An 8355-nucleotide genomic window follows, 5' to 3' on the forward strand; every position below is an offset into this window, starting at 1 on the left:
TGATAAGCCTTACAGTTTTCAGTTCTTGCATTACGGAAAAATGAGGGTGGCTGACATGAAGAAAAACAACAGTGAGTGCAGGGAGAATCAAGTCAAGATCTGAGCAAGTTGAAGAGGAGTAAGAAAGGCTGTGACAAAAAAGATGACCCTCAGAAACAGTTTATCTATACTCCCACTCTGTGACTTAAAATATGTAAGGATGCAATCTGAATTCAAAAAGAAAACAAAAAAACACATGCCTGGGTAGACAACATGGATCAAAGTGCACTAAGTGAATTAGTGAGGAAGATGGAGATGATGAAAATGAGGGAGAGCCAGTCATGAAAGCACAATGGCAGATACATGATATGCCAAACAGAAGGCAGAACAATGTACCTTGCTTTTTTAAAAAAAAGCAAATTCAGCAGCAGTAACAGCAAGGAATCATACTGAATTCGATTTAGCAAGAATAAACACAGAAGGCTCTGGAAATATCCTGAGCCAGTTAAGAGACCCTACTGACCCTGTAAGGTCAATTCTTACAGAGAAAATAAATAAATAAAATCTAAGAACCCTTACCAGTTTACCCAAAACCAATTTTGTAAGCTAGAACACTGATCCTACAGATCTAAACCAAGCAAATTTTGGTCTGGTTTTACAGTTCATTTCAGTCACGGTATCACAGAATCCTTAAGGCTGAAAAAGACCTCTAAGATTATCTGGTTCAACCATCCACCTACCTACCAATAACGCTGCCCAACAAACTGCGTTCCTTAGTATCACATTCCTTAGTACCAATCCACACATTTCCTGAGGAGCTACAAGGACAGTCACTTAACCTCTTCCCTGGGCAGCCTATTCCAGTGTCTGATCACTCCTTTACAGAAGATGTTTTTCCTAATATCCAACATAATCCTCCTCTGGCACAACTTAAAGTCATTATATCTTGTCCTATTGCTAGTTACCTGGGAGAAGATACTGACCCTCACTTCACTACAACCTCCTTTCAGGTAGTGCTCTTTACAACTATAATCTCTCTTGAGCCTCTTCTTCTCCAGACTAAACAATCCCAGTTCCTCCAGCTTTGGGAGGCCTCATAAGGCTTATATTCCAGACCCCTCACCAGCTTTGTGACCCCTGAACACACTCCAGAGCTTCAGTATCTTTCTTGTAGTAAGGGGCCCAAAACTGAACACAGTACACAAGATGAAATCTCACCATAGCTGTACACAGGGAGACAATCACCTCCCTGCTCCTGCTGGCTATGTCTGAACATTCAAGACAATTCTCTAAATGTCAGTCAGTACAAATCACTCTCCATCATAGTACCATTTAGTGCACCAAAGCATACAAATTCATATTGACCTGTTAAACATAAAAAGCAATTTTCATTTGTAACAATGTTTGCACTGAAAGTTTCCACATTGCTCTTGGAGACTGGTGATTCTTATCTCTAAGTAGTACTAATGTTTACAAGCATCAGCCAGTCCTGACTAGAATCAATTCCCAAGAGCTTACTAATTTTACAGCATCTTCCATCTCCGTACTTCTGCAAGAAAGCTAAATAGGGATTCATGCATGATTTTTCCTGGTTCAACTAAGATACCTAAACTGTGAAAGCACAATCTTAAAGCAAAAGAACGAATTATACTGTACAAAAGGAGGTTCGTATAAATTCAGCTAAATTTCAGCAAGTTTTTAATCACTTTTAATCTCCAAGGGCTGACAAGAGGCAAGACTGGTACCAAAGTGAAACATCTTAACATCTTAAGTGAAACAAAAGTTAAAAACTGATGCACATGTCTAATAGCCACACCTAAATCTTATTATCTCACACCATTAAATCTTAAAGCTAAGCCTTCACCTAATGAAATCAATTTTAATCAATTTACTTAAGCATATTCTTGCATTTCTCTTCCTACTAGCAATGGCAAACCCACAAAGGCATGCCTTCAGAGATAAGAAATTTTTGATAATAAATCTAGACAGTAAGAGAACAGACTGCTTTCTTAAGAAAATGCAAGTTTTTCAGTTAAGTGTTTTAAACTGTATATCGAAGTTTCTTCCTTGACTACCCATAACATTTGCTTATGGTATTACTATCATGAAATACACGACAGAAAGAAAAGCACCTGACAAAAATAGTTTACTATAATCTTTCTTTGTCCCCCATCCTTCCCAATTAAGTACTCCAAACTTTATATAAACTTCCCAGATTTTTTATTTTTAGACAGAATTCCAAGTTTCCAATGCTGTGACACTAGATGAAATGAAGAATTTACATATGAAATTAAACTTAAATTACAGAGAAAGGCAAGATGAAGCTCATATAGCTAACTACTCATAATGCAAAAAGTTCTTAAATCTATGTTCCAATTCTGCAGTTACATTAAAGTAAGGTTCTAAGTTACAGCACTACACAAGCACACTTAATTACTTAATTCTGTAAGCGGTCTCAACTATGCTGTAAAGTAATCAATAGTCTATCTGTGGTGGTTCCTCCATGGGAAAGCCTCCATTTCTTACAACAAAAACTTACTTTTAAAAAAATAAAAATACAAGTGAAAGCTCAATGATTCTCTTTAACTTTCCAAGCATTGAATATTCTTCCATTTGTCTTTTTCTTAAGAAAAATATTCAGGTTACAATTTTCACTGCAGCACCTGCCTACTCCCTCTGATACACCAAGTTAAGGCTACACAGTGAGTACTAAGGCACAACCACCACCCAGCTACCTTATCTAATCCACTCCTGCCCTCAGCAACTTGGAAAATACTGTTTAAAAAGCACAATATAGCACAATATGCATCAGTACTTATCTACACCATACTGACAGTTCCCAATCTTCACATTAGTAATGCTTTTTTTTTTTTTTAATGTTAAAACGTGTGTAAGCAAGACATCTTTGAAATTATGTCATCTACTAGGAAAATTTAAAAAAAAAACAAACAAACAAAAACCAAAACTTTAAATGCCAGAGAAGACTTTAGGTATAACCAATCTATATAAATACTGGTTCCCAGTATGTGACTCATCATTAAACTGGGCCCTACTGAAATAAGTGTAACTATGTAGAACTGCACACTAGTTGAGAAAATTAACAAAAGAAAAGCAGTATGAAGAGATCTTAATGTACAAATTGTAAGAAAATACTTTTTTAAGTTCGATATCTGAGATAACTTTTTCAAAGCACCCAATATTATCTCCCTACCAGTATAGCTAGAATGCCCCACATTACACTAAGATGAAGAATAAATCAAATTCAAAAAAGTCACCCTCAGATCGGCATCCAAATCAGAGTATGCATCAATATAGCTTAAATTAATTTCCATGCTTTATAGAAATGTAATGAATTTTTCTCATGCAGTGGAAAAAAGGACTATAGTGAAAGGAGGATAACTTAGTTATGCCAGCACAATCATTTTGTCACTCAAGCAGTGAAATATGTACATCTAATTCAGGTGCCTAAACTATGAACTATTCTCAGTACAGAACAGACAAATGAAAAAGTTTCCTCCAGAGGGGTAAATCAGCTCAGAAGCCCAGTTCAATTGTTCTGAGTTGTTGTGAAGTTACTAGGATGCATATACTCAGTTGAGAAAGCAAGATCAAGTTGTCAAAATTAGACAACAAACTAGGATTCTAACATTAAGAACAGAAATCGCACTCTAGATTCAGTGTATTCCCCACACTGCCACAGGACAGCAGTCTTTAGTGTTTAAATCATACCTCAAATATATCACAACAGTACGATTGGTTACATCTCATAATCTTAAGAGCCAAACCAAGTAAGACAGACATAAAATAAGAAATCTGGTAACAACTCCTGAGAAACAAGAAAAAAATCACAAAGCAGAGGAAAAAGACTACTTTACAGCAGTCGCCAGTGGATACCAAGTGCCAGTGCAACACACTCCTAACCATCTAATGACAGTACTGCAGCAGCTCACTACTAGCATATCTGGAGCAAAAACCATGTACCATGGTACCGAAGAAGTACTTTACTAATTCCTCAAAGCAAATGCATTCTTAACACACCTTGTATCTCATAAGTACCAACTTAAAGTATAACAACAACTCAGTATAATGAACGGTATTTAGCATAATTTAAGTCACACAGCCACCAGGTATTTCTGCTCCCCATGAAAACCTTCTGGCAGGACTAAGAGGATGGTCTAAGATGGAAATTTTTTTCTAGACTAGCATTGCAGTAAGTATGTATTAAAGTGGTCATATATGAAAGCATTTATTGACAAAAGGTTATTAAGGAAGTCAGTAACAAATGAAAACAAAGCAAGGTGAAACAAGTAAATAATCTATAATCTCCTAATTCTTGAAGATAAATTAAGATCACATTCCTCTCTTGTCAAAGGCACAGCTGGAGGACTTAAAGTGCAGGAGACAGCAAGTGAGCCTATAAAGGAAAGGAATATGCCAAAGGGAAAAGAGGTGAGATGACAAAGAAAATTTTTAAGACAGGAAAGTAAGATCAAAAGGGGGAAAAAATGGTGAAGGAAATACGGAAGAAAGTTAAAACAGGAAAGGTGATAAGGGAATGATGATGATTAAGAAACATGTCTGAAAAGGAAATAAGGATTGGAAAAGAACCACAGTAAGGATGCATCTTTCAGTGACAAAGTTACTGGGAGACAAAGGAGGTGATTAGCTGCAATGACAAACAACTGCAAGACTAGCCATCTGGATGGCAGCAATAAATACATGAACAAACAAACAGGTAAAAGGTTATTGGGGGGGGGGGGGGGGGTGAGGAGGAGGCCTTACAAAGGGAGGAGGGTTGGGAAACTCCCCCTGGGAACACAACAGAAGGGAGCTACAAGGGAAAACCTGGGGCACAGTCCTTGATAGAGAGAAAGCTGAGAAAGATAACAAGAATGGAAATAAATACTTTAGAGATGACAGTAAGGACAGTAAGGTGTTGGGGACACAAGAGAAATTTGGTTACAACCACACAGGTCCTATACAGATCTAAGTGCTACTAGTTTTGCAATGGAAACAACAGAGTGAAAGGTAACCACGTGAAGAAAGAAGAAGTTAAGGCAGACAAGAAACTAACATTGGTGATGAGACAAGCTACGGGAAAAGCTCCAGGGGCCTCAGAATAGAATAGACGAGGCCTAGAACCAACACGGCCTGGGCGTACAGTCCTAGGGCTAGTGGGCAGGCAGAAGAGGTGTAGGGCTCTGGAAAGAAGAGCCCGAAGGGTCAGGATCTGAGAGATGTAAGTCTAAAGCAACGACTGTGGCGGTCCAGGCCACGTGCCGGGAAGGGCTGGGAGGCGGGAGGGAGGTCGGGCCGACCTCGATAGGGGAGCGGGCACGGCAGACAACAGGCCAGGGTTGCCGGCAGCGCGGGCCCTCGCGGTCCGGCGGGGTAATGTAATTCTAGTGCGTAGTTAGAGGCCTCCCGCACCGGCCCGAAGCTTCGAGGAGGCCGGAGCTCCGAACCCGTCAGACAACGACTCCCGCTGTCTCTGGAACGCGGTGTACGCCCGGTAGAAGAAAGGCGGGCGGGCAAGTCGGCCAGGCCCAGCCCCTCCTGCTCCCGCTCCTCGCCTTATGACTCAGAGCCGGGCCACGCTTCGTTAAGCCCTTGTCGCCTTGGCCCGGCTGGGCCTTCCCACCCGGCCCGGCTGCGCTGCTGGCCTGGCTACGACACAGCACCGCGGCCTCCCGCACTCACCAGTACCACACGTCCCGCAGAGTCAGGCCGCGTCCGCCCGCCCCTTCCGCTACGGCCGAGCCCAGATCCGCCACCGCCTCCCCTCAGAACGGCTCAGAAAGCGATAAGGCACCGCCCGCTTGGCTCGGCTCGACCCACGGCGTGGAGGGGACCCAACCCGTGGGTAGGCGCGGAGTCTACCCAGCCCGCTGTCGCCTCCTCTCCCCTCCCTAAAGGCGGGCAGGAGGCTGGCAAAGACGGCGCAGCAGAACCTCTCCCCCACCTAAGCCACCGGAAAAGATCAGCGTAGTTTGAGCCTCGAGTCCGGAACTAAAAATAACCGGCAGCCACGGCGCCCGCGCGGGGAGGAGTTGCCCTTTGGTTGTGCTCCTCTTCACAAACCTTCCTTCTCCGGCCACCCCGGCGGAAATGACAAAGGCAGGTGTGCGCAGCCGGAAATGACAAAAGGCGCAGTCGTTCAGCAGGGTTTTCTGGCCTGCACGTTTTGCTGCCCCGAGGGGTCATCCTGCTTGGCCCCCCTGAGTTAGCCTGCTTCTTGAGCCATCAGGTGCACTCATTTTCCAGTCTGAAATGCTAAGACTTGTATCTGCCCATGATGAAATCACAGATGCTTTTTTATTTATTAGATACTGATTCTTAGTTTGTCCTAGGCCACTGAATTACATGGTATCCAGTGTCAGTGTCATAACACTGAAGAAAATCCTCATCTGACATTACTAAACTAAACGGCTCTCATCTGAATGGCATCAAGAGTCACTAGCTTCAAGTAAACACTGAATTGAAAAATGGCGTTTACAGAGAAAATGTCATAATGACCTGAATATAAATTATAATGTTATTGTGAATTTCAGGGAAACAACAACAACAACTCAGAAAACAACATTATGGAGAGAATTGGGTAGAAATTCTTTGAAAGAAAAGTTTAATCATTCAGTTTGTGAGCTGACTGGGAAATGTTTGAAGGTCTGGCTGGTAGAGAAATAGATCATGAGCTAAACAATGATGTTTGTGATCTTTGAACAAATGTGTATGATTTTAATGCAAGATAAAATAAAAACTCCTAGTTTTTGTATCATTGTCACATGGATTACAAGAGGGGCAGTTAATTTTCAAAAGCATGGGATGGATCATGCCAAAATTAAGACAAGTTATTGAAATTAAGGTTTTGGAAAAGTAATGTTTTGGACTCTGTTCTGCCTTACAATTCCACAGTCCTCAAGAATAAATATTCATGGAACTGTGCTGCAAAGGAGAAGAGTGGGATTAATGTATCCTCTGTATTCTGCTTCATCAAAGTTCTCTGTACTGTATCCTCCCAAACTATGGGGACTTTCCTTGCCAAGATGAAGTCAAATGCTGGTCTAAATTATACCAAAAGATACTTAAAGCAACTTGCATGGAATCATAAAAAAGTTCTGTATGAAGAATTCTGCACAGAAAATGCACTAGCTTCTTATGAAGAGAGAAATGGGGAAGCAACAGAGAGAAACAAAAGACTTCTTTGTTCTCCAAAATGTTTCACTTGCATGCTGGCTCCATCAGCTTCACACCATTTTCAAAAACTGGCCTTAGAATCATAGACTCACCAAGGTTGGAAAAGACCTAAAAGATCATCCAGTCCAACCGTTCACTTATAACCAATAGCTCCCACTAAACCATGTCCCTCAACACACAACATCCCATAATACCCCCAGGGTCAGTGAGTCCACCACCTCCCTGGGCAGTCCATTCCAGTGCCTGACCACCCTTTCTGAGAAGTAGTACTTCCTAATGCCCAGCCTGAATCTCCCCTGCTGTAGCTTGAAACCATTCCCCCTAGTCCTATCACTAATGACACGAGAGGACGACCCCCAGCTCACTACAGCCACCCTTCAGGAAGTTATAGCGAGCAATGATGTCTCCCCTGAGTCTCCTCCAGGCTGAACATTCCCTGCCCCTTTCAGCCTCTCCTCATACGGCCTGTGCTCCAGACCCCTCCTCTGAACACATTCCAGAGCCTCAATGTCTTTCTTACAGTGAGGGGCCGGAAAGTGGACACAGTACTTGAGGTGCAGCCTCACCAGTGCTAAGTACAAGGGAATAATCACCTCTCTGCTCCTGCTGGCAGCACTGTTTCTGATGCAAGCCAGGATGCCATTGGTCTTCTTGGCCACCTGGGCACACTGTCAGCTCATGTTCAGACAAGCATCAATCAGTACCCCCAGGTCCATTTCCTCTACACAGTCTTCCAGCCACTACTCAGCCCCAAGCCTGTAGCGTCGCATTGGGTTGTTGTAGCCAAAGTTTCTTCCAGCATCACAGGGGAGTTAGTCTGCTCCCCAGCCGAGACTACCAGGTCAGAGAGAGGAGTAGTACCCTGAGAATAATTGGTCTGACTTTTAAAGACAGACGTAGAGAAAGCATTCAGAACCTCTGCCTTATCCTCAGTGGTCACATTCCCAGCATCATCCAGCAAAGAGTGGATATTCTCCTTTGTCCACCTCTTACTGTTAATGCATTTATAAAAGAGTTTCTTGTTCCTTTTCACCCCAGTGGCCAGGTTAAATTCAAGCTGGGCTTTTGCCTTTCTGATCTGCCCTCTACACATCTTAACAGCTTGTTAAGACTTACTTGCTAAGACTGAATGCCAGGGGACTCTCCCTATTAGTCACTTGAACAATTCAAAGTCTGCCCTCC

General features: G+C 42.4%; 1 protein-coding gene across 5 annotated transcripts in view; it reads right to left on the reverse strand.

Annotated features, from left to right (window-relative positions):
• CUL1 (cullin 1) overlaps window positions 1–6107 on the reverse strand; it is a 52492-nt gene extending 46385 nt beyond the window's left edge. The window contains exon 1 of one of the 5 annotated variants that reach the window (XM_072327708.1): window positions 6061–6107. The gene's annotated coding sequence lies outside the window, so the exon portion shown is untranslated. Of the gene's footprint in view, window positions 1–5679 lie in introns of all 5 variants that reach the window. The other 4 variants (XM_072327705.1, XM_072327707.1, XM_072327703.1 and 1 more) reach the window with 4 other exon arrangements.
• Between the last annotated feature and the right edge of the window lie 2248 nt (window positions 6108–8355).

The sequence above is a fragment of the Excalfactoria chinensis genome, chromosome 2, assembly GCF_039878825.1.
Source record: "Excalfactoria chinensis isolate bCotChi1 chromosome 2, bCotChi1.hap2, whole genome shotgun sequence".
In the NCBI taxonomy this organism is placed as follows: Eukaryota; Metazoa; Chordata; class Aves; order Galliformes; family Phasianidae; genus Excalfactoria; species Excalfactoria chinensis.